We start from the raw sequence: 16126 nt of genomic DNA on the forward strand, positions 1-16126 counted from the left end.
GTCAAGATGGCACTCAACACGTAAACAACCCACACGTTCACGAGCAATAAAACTAGAGACCTTTATTGCTACTTGTCTACAAGATTTACGGCTCAATAGATAAGCTCTTTAGCTGAGGTTTTCGAAATGCAGATGTTAATCCTCTAGTGGCCTCTCCCTGAGCCCATGTGGGACTAGCTCTCTCGGTCACGCCTTTCTTCCCTCTGACATTACAGGGCCTGCCTTTGCTTGTATCTTCTTAGAATTCTGCAATTGGTCGCTAGAGAAAAGTCAGCCATGCCCCCTGCATCTCCTGTGTCATGTTCAGGAAGTTCAGCATCAGTAGGAGGAGGGGCAGCCCGCTCTGACTACTTCTGAGTAGAACTCGTGGTGTCTTTTCCCTCGGGGCTCTCTTGCTTTGATGTGGGCTCGGGTGTTTGCTCAATGGGCAGGGAGTCAGGGGGAGGTGCTGCTATCTGCTCAGCCACCCCCAAGTGTTGGCTTTTGGATACAGGGTCCCAAGTGCAAGAGCTCCTCGTAGGTGCTGTCTCTGTCGGGGCTTCAGGCACGACAGTTTGGTATTTAGAAATCATGATAAGAAAAAGCAGTTTCTTCCAAAGATTTCTGTTATGACCATGGCCTCTTGTGTTGCTTGACCCTATCCAGCCGCTTCCGGTGGGAACATGGGTTTTCAAGGTCCTGTTATGCTGCTACTACAGAGTTCCCTGGAAAGAACAGCAACTGCAGCAGCCACTCGAGCCATTCAGTCTCTATGAATAGACCAGTGAAGAAGAGGCATGTGACAGAGACAGTGAGTGATGCACCTTGGGATTGAATTTTAGGTGCAATGGCTGAAAGGATACATGGCAACAGTGGGAGGACTGAATGGGAATGATGGTAACCATGCAGTTTTTTACCATTATCAGGCAGATTGCTGGGCCCTGGAGCATAGGAAGATGATCTTCCACTCCTGAAGAAATGTGGGGGATCATACTTGTTAGAGCAAAGCCCAAATCAGGTAACAGGCTATGATTGCAACATTCTGAAGATCCTTCACTTAGACTGGACATACCTCAGGAGCATAATCTTTGGATGATAAGCTCAACTAAGGATGTGCAAATCCTATATCCTATTCCTGGCCTTGGTAAACACAAACATGGGCAGGTAGCTTATAGGCCTGCAAACCAGATCAGAATGGTACCATGGAATATTGCTATCTGGAAAGATGATCAGTGTGTGTGTGTGTGTGTGTGCGCGCGCATGCTGCAGAGAGAAATGGCTCATCATCACTTACTACCTCCTTACATTTGGTCTGCTGCTGTTCTTAGGGGGAATGAGCCTAAACTTTAAAGCTGAGCTGAGCAAATTGAACAATTGCCCATCACCTTCACATGTTCTACCCCTCTTCCTTTCTGCTTTCACATATGCACTGTATTTTTTGTATATGTGACATGTATGAATTTACTATTGCCACCAGTGAGAGTAAATACAAACAATCATATTTCTTACAAGTCTTAGGTCTGAATAGTGAGTGGTTGGAAATGTTTTATGAGTCATCATTGATTGTATCATTTCAGCTATGAAGAAGACTGATAAGGGATCACTGGAAGCCACTCTGTAAGGAAATGTTCTCCAGCAGGCTTCCATTCACAATGCAAAATGGCCTTGCAAATATAATCCCCTATTTAGTTTTGTTCCTGTGTAATTGAATTAAGAAACCAGAACTAGAAAGGTAACTTTCAAGTCCTTTGCTTTGCGGTATGCATTTGTTGCACAATAATTTTCCAAACGTGTGATAGTGCAGTTGGCAGAGAAGGCTGCGCCTACCTCTGTACTAATTAGAATTCACATTCCTGCCCCTGCTTCATACTTGTAATTTTAAGCAGTGTTAATTAGCATTATTTCTTTCAAGCTCTTTTTTAATTTCAGTTTGTTAGCTCACAGAAGCTACATGACAATGGTTAATCCTTTGGCAAGATGTTGCCATCGGCTCTGACATTTTCGTTTAAAACAGCAGCAAGATGAGGAAAGCCTCCCGAAGATGTTTTTGTAGACTAGCCAGCTCTGGCTCACTTTATTCAGATGTTTTTACCCTTCTCTTCCTCCCTGCAGTCCACGGTCGCAAACGTTGCTGACGTTGTTGCTTCCTCTTCCTCTTCTCATCTGATCAGCACAACACGTCTGTGAGACATGGGCGAGGCTGTGCAACAGAAGCCAAGGTCATGTGGTGACCTGCACAGGTGAACAGAGACTTGGATCCTGATCTCCAAATTTCAGGGAACAGTATTCTTTTCCATGGGATATTTTCTGATACAGAAATGATTCGTGAAAACCTCCGGGGACCCTCCGTGAAAGAAATCAGGAGGGTGGGGACTTGGAGGAGGGCTTTCTCTGCGGTAGCGCCTAAGTTATGGAATGCGCTCCCCAGAGAGGTCTGCCTGGCACCATCGTTATTTGTTTTTCGGTGCCAGGCGAAGACCTTTTTATTTAAGCGGCATTTTAATTGTTAATATTATTGGATTTTATCTGGCCAGGGCGGCTTATTTTATATTGTTATTTTTGTATTTTTAATTTTAATGTTTATATTTAAAATTTAATGCTATTTATTTTTAACTTATTGTTGTAAGCCACCCCGAGGCTTTGGTGAATGGGGCGGCATAAAAATGTTTTAATAAATAATAAATAAATAAACATTGCCATACACTAGGTCTTCCGAACACCTCCAAAACTGTGGATCCTTTATCACAGTACAGACCAAATTGAGCATCAATTCAGAGGGGAACTGACCATCCAGAGAAACTTCTTTCATGATACAAGGCTAACTCTGTGAAAGAAAATTTGTTGTGTGTAGGGGTGTGCAATGAATCCAGATACAAGATCCAGCACTTGTAGCAATTCAACCTGCTGCAAGTGGATCAGCATTTGTATGCCGCACTCCATTGCTGTGAGGCTTTCTGGGCAGCTTACATTAAATTCTGCTACATTAAAAATAAAAATAAAACAAATCAATATGACAGCAAATGATAAATCAATAAAAGTTACATAATAAATAATGGAAAACAGGTAGTCACATAATAATAAAATCACATTAAAATAGTCTGTTTAAAACAATACCATGTGTAAGGTTTTCATCTGGAATGTATGCAATTTATTTGACTTTAAATACACACACACGAAAACAAACCTAGCCCACGTTGAAAGCAGAAATTGCAGATAAATAAATAAATATTAAAAAGCCCTCTCCTGATTCAACACAATTTTGGATCTCAAAGCAAGGGAGATGCCTAAAGTTAATAGATAACAAACTGGTTAAATTCATAGTGTCAGCCATCCTATCTTGTGCACTGAAATCTTGCTGCTTACCACTATCACCAGATACGAAATGTCATGTTATATCCTAATGTGCTTATTTAATGGAAACTGTATTTTCCATCACTTTCCGAAAAAAAACCCTTTACATAACTATTAATCACTATAGGATTGCACCAATGTATTGCATCTCTTACAATTATCTCCAAGGAACTACATCCTCTAAAAGCATAGCTGCTGGAAAACTTTCATTTGACAATCAATGACTCAAATTATTTAACTCTATGTTGTTCTTTTTAATGAATGTTGTATGAAATATGAAGGTAAAACTGGTAGAGTCCTAAGAAAAAGATTCCCTGACCACAAATCAGTAATTCTGAAGGGGGGAAAAGCCATTGCACAACTGCCTCTACCCCAAACAAGACTTTTTAACTTATTTGGCCATCAGTGCCACCTGAGGATTGTGCTGCTCATGAATAGGGTTTGCTAACAAGCATACCTTTGCTCACAAAGGATCCTTATTCTTCTGGCAGAGCCTGAACATTCAGGGATTTGGTTCTCAGGTCCAGGTGTTTGTTTAGCATCTATCACTGAGCTGAAGAATGGAGAACCCGCATTGTGAGGTTATGGTTGGTAGCTCTCTCCCCCATGGGCCAGAGATCCACCTTCTGCTTCAAGGTCCCTGAACACAGGGAGTTTCTCCTAAATGATTATCTCTGGGAGTTTCCAAAGAGGGTTTCAGAGCATGCACAGTAGGAACCATCTATGTCCATGGTGGTTCAGAGAAAGAGAAGCAAATATGAATATCTATGCCTGGGAAGTTTACATTTTAATGCATCCCCAGCTTTTAAAGCTCATGGGCATGGTTGAAATATTGAGGGAGTATGCCCAAGGGCACCACCACAGAACCACTGGACTAGTCCTTCATAAGAAGGCCACACCAGGCCAAGAATCAGGCAAAATGGCCAATAGTCAGGAATGATGGTCATTGGAAACTTAGAGAAGAAAGGAGACCACCCTATCCCCTCACATATGTAGATCCAGACAGTTAAATGGGAAAACTCAGAGAGAGAGGTGGAGAAGATGGAGAGACCTGCTCATACCCCTAGAAGGAGGGACGAACCCAGAAAGAGAGATGGTGGTTGAGGAAGAAAGGCAAAGAAGGAAAGAAAAAGCAGGCATTGATCAGACAGGCAATGAAAGGACAACACGGGCTTTATGGGTGCTTGAGGACTGTTACACCCGTAGAACTACATTAGGGATCGCAGTTCGAAACATAGATGTGTGGAGAAAGAAGAACCACAATTGTGTGTGATGGATATGAGCAAAGACAGTTTAAGGATACAAGCATTCTTTCAGCTAACATCTAGTGTTGCGGGTAAGAGGAGAAGCCCAAGGGTTTACAGAGGATTTCAGCTATTCTTGTTTCATTACATACTGCATTTCTTTCATGGAACTAAAAGCTGTATGCACAGAATGTGATCCCATCCAGGCAGTTATCCATACATGCCAGGGACGTGACAGGCCTTCCTGTCCTCCTTCTTGTACATCCCTTCCTGATGGGACCAAATCTTCTGGTGGCAGAATGGATGTGCAAGGTTTTTTTCAGCATTATTATACTCTGTTGTACTCCTCATTTGGAAACACTTGATTGCAAGGAGGAGCATAACTCTTCTAAATAAATAAATGAAAAGTAATCATCCATTCCCACTTTGTCTCTCAGCGTGAGCTGAGGTGGCCTATCTTGCAAACATTCCTTGCTTAATTAATTTCACAAAGATATTTCATTCATAGGTTACCCTTGTGTGGTTTACCATAAGTTGCTATGGTTTCATGGCTCTATTAGTCCTGCCTGTGCAAGTCCCAGGAGGAATGAGTGAGAAATTCTAGGAAACTGAGAAGACAGATGGTTTTCTTCTTCTTTTAAGGGAAATTGCTGGGGAAATATACATGCAAGTGTGTAATCACTAAATGTTGGATGGAAACCTGTGGTCCTCAAGATGTTGTTGGACTGTAATTCCAGTCCATACAGCCACCATGTCTAAAGGACAGGGGTGATGCTAATCAGAATCTAAAATCATCTGAATATCCAGAGGTTCACCACTGGTGTCCCTGTTCCTGCTGAAACCTATCTAGGCAACAGGTTCAGGGGCTTGGGTAGGCATAAATGGACATCTGTCAATGGCTCACACTTCAGCAGGGGGCCCACTGACAAGAATCCATCTAAATTCTCCTTCTATTCACCATTGCAACCTGCTTCTTCACATGCCTCTTGATCTCATACAATTGTGTCGAGTGGAAGGAACAGCATACATGCTCGTCGCTACCTACTTGTTCTTTGCTTGCCAAAACAAATGCCTGTTTGCAATGATGGGATGAGAATGAATGATGACGGGGGAAAACGGCAGTGCAAAACTAGAATTGCTGAAGGGGGTGGGAGACATTGAAGTGTTCTGTCCAGGAGCCCTCAAAAATCAAGACCTGGCACAGTTTTGGATGGGTGAGAATTTCATTTCATTTGTTTAGATAAGATTTAAAAAAAATAAAAAATAAATGTCTTCATATTTGGGACAGACAGAACTGGTTATTTAAATACTCTGAATGTGGGAGAAATCCAAAATGGCAGCTTCATCCATCAAGAAAGAGGACTTCAAGTTCCTAGCTCTTAAAAGCTAGGTTTGAATCCCTGTATATTCGACTGTGTTTGTGATGGTGAATTATGGTTTCCGTGCCATTTCTTTTTCTTTTTTCTTTTTGTTTTTCCCTTAACAGCTAAAGGGAAGTCAGGAACAGCCTGGACTTCTCTGTGCTTGAAATAGTTGTACTCCTGTCAAGGGCAGACGAATCAGAATTTCAGTTCAGTATGGGACCAATGCTTTTCAACATATTCCTAAATGATCCGGTATTAGGAGTGGGTAATGAACTGGCCAGATTTGCTGACACTAAACTTTTATGGTGGTTAAAACCAAAGGGGATTGCGAGAAGCTCCAAAGTGATTGATCCAAGCTGGGAGGACAGGCATCAAATAGCAAATGCGGTTCAATGTAAACAAGTGTACAGGGATGCATGTTGGGGAAAAGTATAAGCTGATAGGATGTGAGCTAGCAGTGATTGAAGAAGACGTATCTTGGAGCAGTGGTGGACAGCCTAATGAAAATGTTGGCTCAGTGCTCAGCTGCTGTGAGAAAGGCAAACTCCATGCTGGGCATCATTAGGAACTGAATGGAAAACAGAACTGCCAAGATCTTACTTCCCTTGTACAAATCATTGATACAACTACTCTTAGAATATTGTGTTCAATATTCAGTGGTCACCTTACCAGAAAAAGGACATTGCTGAGATGGAGTTGGAGCAACTCCCAACAACTGGGACTTGCAAGTAAGGACAGACATGATAGAGGTGTTTAAAATAATGCATGGGATGGAGAAAGTAGAAAGGGTATGGGGTTTCTCACCCTCCCATCACACTCAAAGCCATGGTCATTCCATGAGAAGCTTAGGACAGATGAAAGAAAGTAAGGAAGTCCTTCTTCACACAATGTACAGTTAAACTATGAAAGTTGCTGCCATGGGAATCCAGTTTGGATGATTTAAATGAGGATTGCACAGATTAATGATGGAGAAGACTATGTGCTACCTCCTCTACCAGAGGTGGCGTGCTTGCACACACCAGTTGCTGAGGAGGTTGCACAGTCATCCTGAAGGATCCTGATGGAATTTTGGTCTGATCCATCATGCCTTTTCTAATGTTTTTAAATGTTTAGTTTACAAACCTATTTTCCAGCACCATTCTTCAAATGCATCAGTGTATTAATTTTTTTCACTGTCTAGCTTCCACACCCATTTATAGTGAATATTAGTATTACATTACCTCATAGCCAACCTTTCTTTCTCTTCTCCTCTCCATTGTATCCTAAAAACAGTTTTTCTATATGATAGTTTAGCGTGAAAGTTAGAGAGTTGCCCAAAGTTACCCAGTAAGATTCACAACCAAGGGATCCCCAGTAGAAACCAGATCTCCCATGTCCAGATCCAACATAAACCGTCTGAGATGTCAAAGTATGGGATGGTATAGAAAAGTTTTAAACAATCAATCAAACAAACATGCTAACCACTATTGCACACTGGCCTTCAGCAAATTCTTCAAATTAAGTGTGCTATTTCTTCATTCTGACACTCCTATCAATTACCTTCACTGGATGTTCCCAGATTATGGCTTCAGGACCTGCATCTACCAAAGTAAATGTTATGCAGTTACAGGTGTGTTTTTTTAAAACGACAATATAAAATCATAAACTATTCCTCTCACCCCTTCCATCTATGGTTTCCGGGATATCTCTTCCAGCTTATACTTTTGCTACTTTCCCTGTTTATTCCTGTCATTTTCTACTGATGTCATTGTGGGGGTGACTGCAGCAACTGGCATCTCTAGCTTGGACCTGTGAGCAGCACACCTTTCATGGGTCATCCGCACATGTTGTGTGGCATAGGCATAAAAAATAGACATCCTATGGGGCAGGGGAAAGACCCCCAAATGCTTCCATGCCTACCACGTACACAAACTAATGTTTTTAGGGTAATGTAATCATACTCTGCTGCCACTAAGAAGCTGTGCCATTTTTTTTTTAAAGCCATTGCAAATATATTCATGCTCTCCCCTGGAATACTCTGTTCTCTTGCCCTGTTCCTCATTGCAGCTCTCTCCTGTACGAAACAGTATTTTGTGCCATGAATAATGGTCCTCGAGCAGGAGACAAAAAGGTCCGGGAGATGTGTCAAATTGTACCGCTGCTGTGGTAGTGAATGTAGCAATGCAGGTACAGTAAACAGGGAGATGCTGTGCTTGGGAAATGAGAAAGGCAAGTAGGTTATAATCACTAAGTATAAAAGGAAACAAAGTATTGGTTTGGAAAGCCGTTTGTTTCTGTGTCCGTGTGTGTATTCACACAGTTGGATAATGGTCACAGCAAGGAAAGGGAGAGAGCGTGAGAGAGCAAGAGAGAACCAGCCTCCAAGAGCAAAGCCAGATGAAGGAGGCTGTCCCACGGCATAAACTACATGTAGGTCCTGCCAAGATGCTTGAATGGAAACCAACATTAGAGTCAGTGGGGGTTTCATTTATCTAAATAGAAAAGGTAGAAAGTGCCAAGAAAATTGCCTTGTTTGGAAGGGAGAAAAAGGAGGTCAGCAGGGGAAAAGGAAGGTACATGCACTGGAAGAACCAGAAAAAAACTGAACCTAACAGGAGAGAAGCTAACAATCTCTCTTCACTTGCAAGGAGCATCCTCCCTTTGTGTATGTTCAGTTTCTGTGCCAAATGAAACAGACAATGATAATTTGAATCCTCGGTTTCCATGATGTAAAGTATCATATGAAATTGCTCCCTTCTGTTGCTTAAAACAAGCTCACTTTACAAGTTTAGTCATATCTTCCTCTAAGAAGCTGCTATTAATATTATCCTCAGACACAAGGGTGAGATGGTGTGTGTGGTCCAGATTTATCCAGTAAACTTTATGGCTGAATGTAGTAATAGAAACTTTTGCTTGGTATAGATTTCTAATGAAGATAAAGTGGGAACTTTGGGGTGAGGGAGAGAAAATGCAGAGACAGATGTTAGTGTATGATCCCACTCCTAGATGCATTAGGTAGCTAGCTTGTAGTTGTTGATGTTGCTGTTTTTAAAGTTTTTCACTGCTTTGGCTCCTTAGGAGAGGTATAAGCTGAAAGATAACATTCTCTTTTTATGCAAAATGTCACAGATGTATTGTCATTCTGGGTGGGGCGCGGATGGTAGCTGGCACCAAAAGATAGTTTACTACTGAAGCCAGTATTTTTACTGAGAATGCCCACAGTAATGCTAAAGTCTGAGGGTCTCTATCTCTCTCAGCAACTATCAGCCACTGGTCACTGAGAGGAAGATGAAACAGGGTTTTAATAAATAATTAGAGCCCACTTCAGGCACCAGGGACCTGCAAATATTTGTGGAATCTCATTCATTCCTAAAAGGAAAGCTATAGAAAGTAGCTCTTAAAAGACTACACCAATAGCCTAAATTTAACTATTAGAAAACCAACAATGCCTACACTTCAAAGTTAATAACGTACTCACTTTTGGGGCATGAAACAATAATATTGTTTATATATTAATTGTAAATTAATTGTAATAGAAATGCTTTCCCATAAACCCCTTCAACTTAGACTTTCTGACCCTTCAACCCACTTGTGGCCATTGCTTCTCCAGTCTCTCACCGTTTGGGCTCATTTCTTCCACCGGGTGGGTCCATTTTGCCTTTCACTACATCAGGAGGAGATACCTTTAAGTGGACCATTTTCACTCCCAGTCCCATTCTATGTGCTGTATGCGCCTCCCAAATGGTGTCAGGAAAAAAGGAACTGGTGGTGGAGGCAAACAGAGGGCTATGGAGCTACAAAATGGTTGAAATAGCTTGCTTGTGAGATATTTTTTACACTGTTCTGTATTAGGTATGGAGTTCTGTTGTAGAATGGAGCTAGAAAAGGTGCCACATGCATTGGATTTTGTGATTACAAAAGTTTTGGAGGCTGAATGTGCTGTTTCTCAGATTGGTCTCATAGCCAGTCAATCACATCATCTCCCCTTTACGTCTAATGGGAGAACTCAATTTGTAAAAATCCTCTCCCCACAAGAGAGAGAGAGAGAGAGAGAGAGAGAGAGAGAGAGAGAGAGAGAGATGGATGGGAGGCACTGAAAATGTTCACCAAAAGTAACACATACCCATTTCAGCTGAGTCTTGACTTTATTATGTGGGAAATCTCAGTGAGAGGAATCATTTCCATAGGGCTGCTCTTGGAAACAAGGCAAATCGCAATAACAGCTGTATGGATTCGGTTTTTATGATCCTCTTTGCCATTTTGTCTGACATTTTTTAAACTTAAATTGATAATGGCATATTGTAGCAGTCATAGAATATGAATTAGCAGAGGTCTATACTGAATACAGACACAAAGGCAGACAAACAAGCCCCTATGAAAAATTTAAATGAGCTTTGTTCTGACTGACACAGCCTGTTGCAGAAGGAGTTTCTGTCAGGATAACAGAAAACAGATTCTTCCAGGGTACGTGAGAGCCAATGAAAGCAATGCTCTTGACATGAGTTGTATATAGGACAAAAGGGAGGCAAGTTATGAAGACCCATGCAAGGTGGCACTTACCTCTAGTAGGAAGAACAAGTCCTGTGCGGAGAAAATGCACAGGTGGCCCTTACCTGGAAGGGCCATAGCACGGGGGCAAAGCACACATTTTGTCTTCAGAAAGTCCTGGCTTCGTTCTCTGGAATCTCTGGGCAGGTGAAGAAAGAGCCCCTGGAAAGCCTCTCACTCTGTGTCAACAAGGCAGGGTGAGATGAGCCAGTAGTACCACTGCAGTTCAGGATACTGGCAAAGCTCTCCTCTAGCGGCATGTTTCAAATGCATCCATGTTCTTCCTGTCAGCTTTCAGGGCCTGCATATACCTATGCAAGGAAACCCCGGGTCATGTGTTGTAACTGTGGTTTCCTTTCTGCCACGGGGTGACCAAATGTCCACTTTTATACAGGACACTCCTCTATTTAAGCAAATTATGTTGCCCAACAAATGGTTTTGGCACAGGTCTGCTGGTCACAGTCTTCCACATTTCAATTGTACCGATTTACCGAATTTCTATTTCAATTGTACTGATTATTTCTAAATTTGCAGGTACACATTTAAATTAGCATATGCAAATCGGAAGTCTCTTTTTGGTGCTTCTTTTCCTGTGGCAATTTGTGACCAGCCACTCTGCACATGATTAAGCTGTGAGAATTATGGCCTCTTCACATTTTACTCAGATTTACAGGGAAAAAAACCTGGTTCTTAGGAGGTGTGGTAGGAGGTGCATAATGGTGCAGGGCGGATTTTAGGGTCCCCATGGCCTCTGTACTGCTTATTAGTTAACTGGTAGGTGGGGAAAGGGTAGGAGGATGTAATTCATTTAAGGTCCTTAAAGTCCAGGGCTGGGAATCTACTTAGGATGGCATGGCAGGCCAGACAGAATCATTTCCATACTGCTCTGTACAGGACACAGAGATGTTTATGACAGAGCAGTTAAACTAAACAAGCAGGCAAGCACAATTTACCAGGGAAAAGTGGATTTCCTAGAGAGAAGTTAGAACACTAGCCAAGGTCAAACATATGCAATACCAGTCAGGCAGGCTCAAAAGTCCAAAAGGCAGTGCCCGGCAGAATCCAGGGGTCAATAACACAGAGGTCCAAACATGAGGCAAGGTCAGAGAAACACAATAGCAGGAGTGAAGTGCTGAAAGAGTGTTGTTTCCAGCACTGGCAAGGCAAACATGAAAGGCCTTTTAACACCACCACCTGCTGAGCTGAGCTGTTGCCTGTTAGAGCTCTCTGGCCTCACACAACAGAGATTTCTCATGAGCAGCCACTGTCTCCTACAGCTTTTTCCTTTGGAGTCTGCTGATGTGGATGTGGCAGTGGCACCCAACGCTGGGTGCTCTAGTTCCTTCTCAGAAGAGATTTCTACGAGAGGCATGGCACTAAGGCAGAAATGGCCACCTGCTGTTCCAATCAGTGGCAGTGTCATTGGTTTCCGGACTGGAGCTATTACAAGAATTCATGAAGCCTGCAGGGAGTTCCTTCTCTGTGGTATGAGAGGATTTGGAAATGCGTGGAAAATTAGCCTTACTTCTCTTGTGAAACCACATTGGTGCCAGCCTTGGCCCATCTCATATGCACATGATAGGCATGTCATAAGTGGAGTGGGCTGGAGCCAGGAGGTCTGACTAGATGGCCAGGCAGGCTCCTTCAAACATGCTCTGCTTCTATGTTTCTATATTGAGAGAATTAAATCTCATATTTGACATGCAAGATACATGCTGCCTTTGAGAACTTTGTCCAGTACTCAGTAGCAGCACATAAATTCTGAATCCCTTCTCTGAACAATCACCTAATTTCCACCTTACTCTCCTTCAGGTACTTGGTGGAAGTGGTCCTATACTTCCGTGCCTCCCATGTAATTGTGGATCTATTTGTAATTTTGTGATTATTAGTAGTGATGCTTTTCAATTAGTCTTTTGTTGTTATGATATTGTTTTGATTTTGTATATAACCCGCTTTCATGCAAGGCAGCTGGCTTTCCACTGTATGAACAGAATGGATTGGTTTGATCCTTTGGTTGAACCTGCATGGCTGTTTTTATATGTGCATGTTCTTAAATACCATTCATACTACAGATGAAAGGGCAGGATAAAATATTTTAAATACTAATAAGCCTACCTTGTTTACATTGCAACTGTAATATCAACTGGTGATGGGAATACAAGGGAAAGAGAAGGCAATTGAGCTAGGCAATCAGAGATTCATTGCGTCCCCTCACTCTCAGAAGAATTTCCTATGTGCATGAATTCCATGAATGAGAGAGAGGTGCAATACAATAGAAGACAAGCATGACCAAGAGACAGAATGTCACTGGTTTCTTCCTGACCTTTATGAACACTTCTGGGCTCCCAAAATGTCAAGTGACTCCTTTTCAGTTGTCTTTGATTACTATTAATAGAGAATCAGTTATCATTATGCAAAGAGACAGAATGCCTGTAACAGAAAGGGCAATTTGGACTCACTGCACAGATGATGTTCATCTTGTTCCACATGGTCCCAATGTATAGTCACTCTTTCAGTTTTTCTTTGATTCTGCAAAATGTTGTAGAAATGAGACCAGTGTGACTGCACTTTTCTGGGACACTTGGATGCCTTGGAAGTAAGCCATTCAGGATCAAAAAATGATAGGGGAATTAGTCTACTAAGAGGAACACCTCTTCTTTCTTTGGTCTCTGGTTCTATTCCTCATGGAGAAAAGATTGCAGAGGTGAGCAGAAGGGAGAGCAGGACTGAAAGGTGGCTCTCTGGCTGATTAGCTGTAGAATGGAGAGGATCTGTAGTCCTCCCTCATTTAACACTAGCAGCAACAAATGACTGTATATCCAGTCAGCAACACCAATACTTAGGGATAATATTCAGAAACATAAGAGGATCCAAAGTTGGTAAAGACTTGTAGACTGTTAGGCATCAATATTAGCTAACCAAGAAGCAAAACCAAAACCAAGATTTGATTTGACTTGTTTGAGAGGTTTGTTTAACTATCAAAATAGCAATGCCAAGGCTGAAAGATAATGCCTGTTAATCTTTTCTCCCCTGTACACCACATTCAGCTTTGCACGTCAAACTTTTCATCTGTCCAGCCAAGTACTATCCAATCTAGCATCAGTTTTCTTGGGTTTTGGGTGGAAGTCTTTTCCAGCTCCGAGACCTGTTCCATGAGAAATGCAAGAAGGTCTACCTTGGCCAGTGATTGAACCTGAGTCAGACCAGTAGAAGAATGAACTTGTGTTTAGGATGCAACAAGGTAAGATCCCTATAGGATGAACATATGAAGTTGCTTTACATTAAATTAGACTATTGGTCCATCCAGATTTTTTGCTGGTTTTTCTGATTGGTGGCTATTTCATAGACTCCTAGATTGAGGTTGATCCAGATCTCCCTGCCTGAGCTCTATTTATCTGCCTGTGGTGCCATGGATGGCTTCCCAAATGCAACCCATTACTTCCTACCACTCAACTAACCCCTTTCCCAAATCATTATCTCAAGAACAACGAACACTTTTTTCATTGTTTTGGGGATAACATGCTAGTGAGTTTAAAACCTCCCGTTGTTCTTGAATTCAACATTTATAAGATCAGTTTATTTAACTGCTGCAGTGCTCTCGAGAAAATCCATTTATGCTCATTTGTTTTCTTTCAGAGAAAATGAAATTTAAATTTATGATGTGCACTCACGTCTTACCATAAGCAGAGTGTCAGGAATTCCACTAGGTCAGTGTTGTAATTGTTGTTGTAAATGTTTACATATTGAGGAAGTCTATTAAGCAAACATAGAAAGGTCATTCTTAATTCTGTGAAGCTCTGGGTGCATAATAGGGAGATTAGTTTCAGAAAATTGTTTTAGATTAACTGTATGTCCTGTTGGCAGAATAATGACAGGTACAGGATGTCAGGATGAGATGACTTGGTCATGAAAAATTATAACCATTTTAATCATCATCCTTCAAATGGTTCATTTCTGACGACTTCCTCTAGGGAAAGAAGCTAATATTTGGCCCTGGACTAACTAATAAACTAATCCTGTTTATACATACTAAATGTCTTGCCAGTTTACACCTGGAGTTGAGTGAGGGGAATTCACGACAATACAGATATTTTGTAATTTTATTTTTTCACTGTCTATTGCCCACTTCTGGTCCTCTGAACTGATGCTGAAACGGTGCTGCTTGCTCCCAGTAGTGGCATTCTTTGTTCCGAAAGAAGGTACACTGCAAAAGCTTGGCCCTAAAGAATTGAATTGTGTAGCAAGCTGTATGTGTGTTTCTTTCTTCCAGATGTCAAAAGCAAGTACATTTTTTAGTTCAGCAGCTGGTTACTTTTTCTGACGGTGGTTGCTAGAATCTGGTTGTGAATTGTTCATTTACGGTCATTGTGATGCTCAAGTGTATGGATCTTTAATAGCAATTCTCCAGTCATATTTCATGAGTCCTCTAGTAATCGGATTGATATTACTTCTGATCATTTGATGGTCAGCAGGCCCTTCAATGGGAGTTTAGAGGAACAGGAGTTGAACAGGAGTACTCCAACAAAAGATGGAAAGAGTGGTGAGACTTACACTTCAGGCTTTTACAACTTTGACTGATACTTGATTTTGATTGATGTTTGGCATATTTTGCATCCTTGCACATTAGTCTACATCTTTATTTCATTGGTGCACCAAACTGCTGCTTGCTGCTGCGGCTGATTTTCTGCAATTCCATTCCAGCATTTTAATACTTGTAAGGCTTATTCCTTGGTAGTTTTGGGCTGAGCTCCTATTTCTTTGCAGTTGCAACTTTCTAACTCACTGAGCCTCTCCTGCTGATTGTTGGCACTCAGTGTTTCTTTTCTCATTGATATGTTTAATAACCAGGGTCTGCTGAGTGACCAGAGTATTCTAAAATTAAGAGAGTAATGCTGGGTGTGGCACCATTGCGTGGGGGTCAAATTTTTCAGAACTTATGAGACCACTGGCATATCATAAGGGGGAAAAAATCAAAACATGCAGCATACCTATCGGATTAACAAGTTGGAACTTGCTTTATCTCAGTTGGCCACACTATGATACTTTATCAGGACCCACAGAATGTTAACTATGAGTTGAATAAAACTTTCTTCCCCAACAGGCAGAATCTGCTGTAACCTGTTTACATCAAGGCACATTGGGAAAATGGTGAGCATCTCGGTAAGATGCTGGCACATTGCCTCAAGCAGCAAAAGCATTGAAATTTTATTTCAGCTATAAAGGATGAGAGTAATATCGTATACATTTCCCTTGCAGATATAAATTTACATTTTCCTGAGTTTTACTCTCATATAGCACAAATAGTGAAATATTGGAGCAGGGCCTGGATGCTTTTCCCCACCCTTTATTTCCATCTTTCTTGTCTAGTGTCTTCAAAATTGCACTTTATTTTGGTTCCCTTGCATATAGATGAAATTATTAAAGCAAGTATGTGTATGAATACTGGAAAATCAAGTGGACCAGAAGGCTTTCTGACTGAGTGACATAAAACCTTTTCCAACCCATTAGTTCCCAAATTACATTGACTTTAAAACCATATATTTGAATCTGATTCTCCTCCTCCATGTTGGGCTAATTGGGCAGATTCACAGTCTGTTGTGTAATTTACGCATCAGTGCAATTTACAGTCTAACGCATCCTGACCCCATGGACAACATTCCT

This window comes from Varanus komodoensis, unplaced genomic scaffold (assembly GCF_004798865.1).
Source record: "Varanus komodoensis strain SLA01 unplaced genomic scaffold, ASM479886v1 scaffold27, whole genome shotgun sequence".
Classification (NCBI taxonomy): domain Eukaryota; kingdom Metazoa; phylum Chordata; class Lepidosauria; order Squamata; family Varanidae; genus Varanus; species Varanus komodoensis.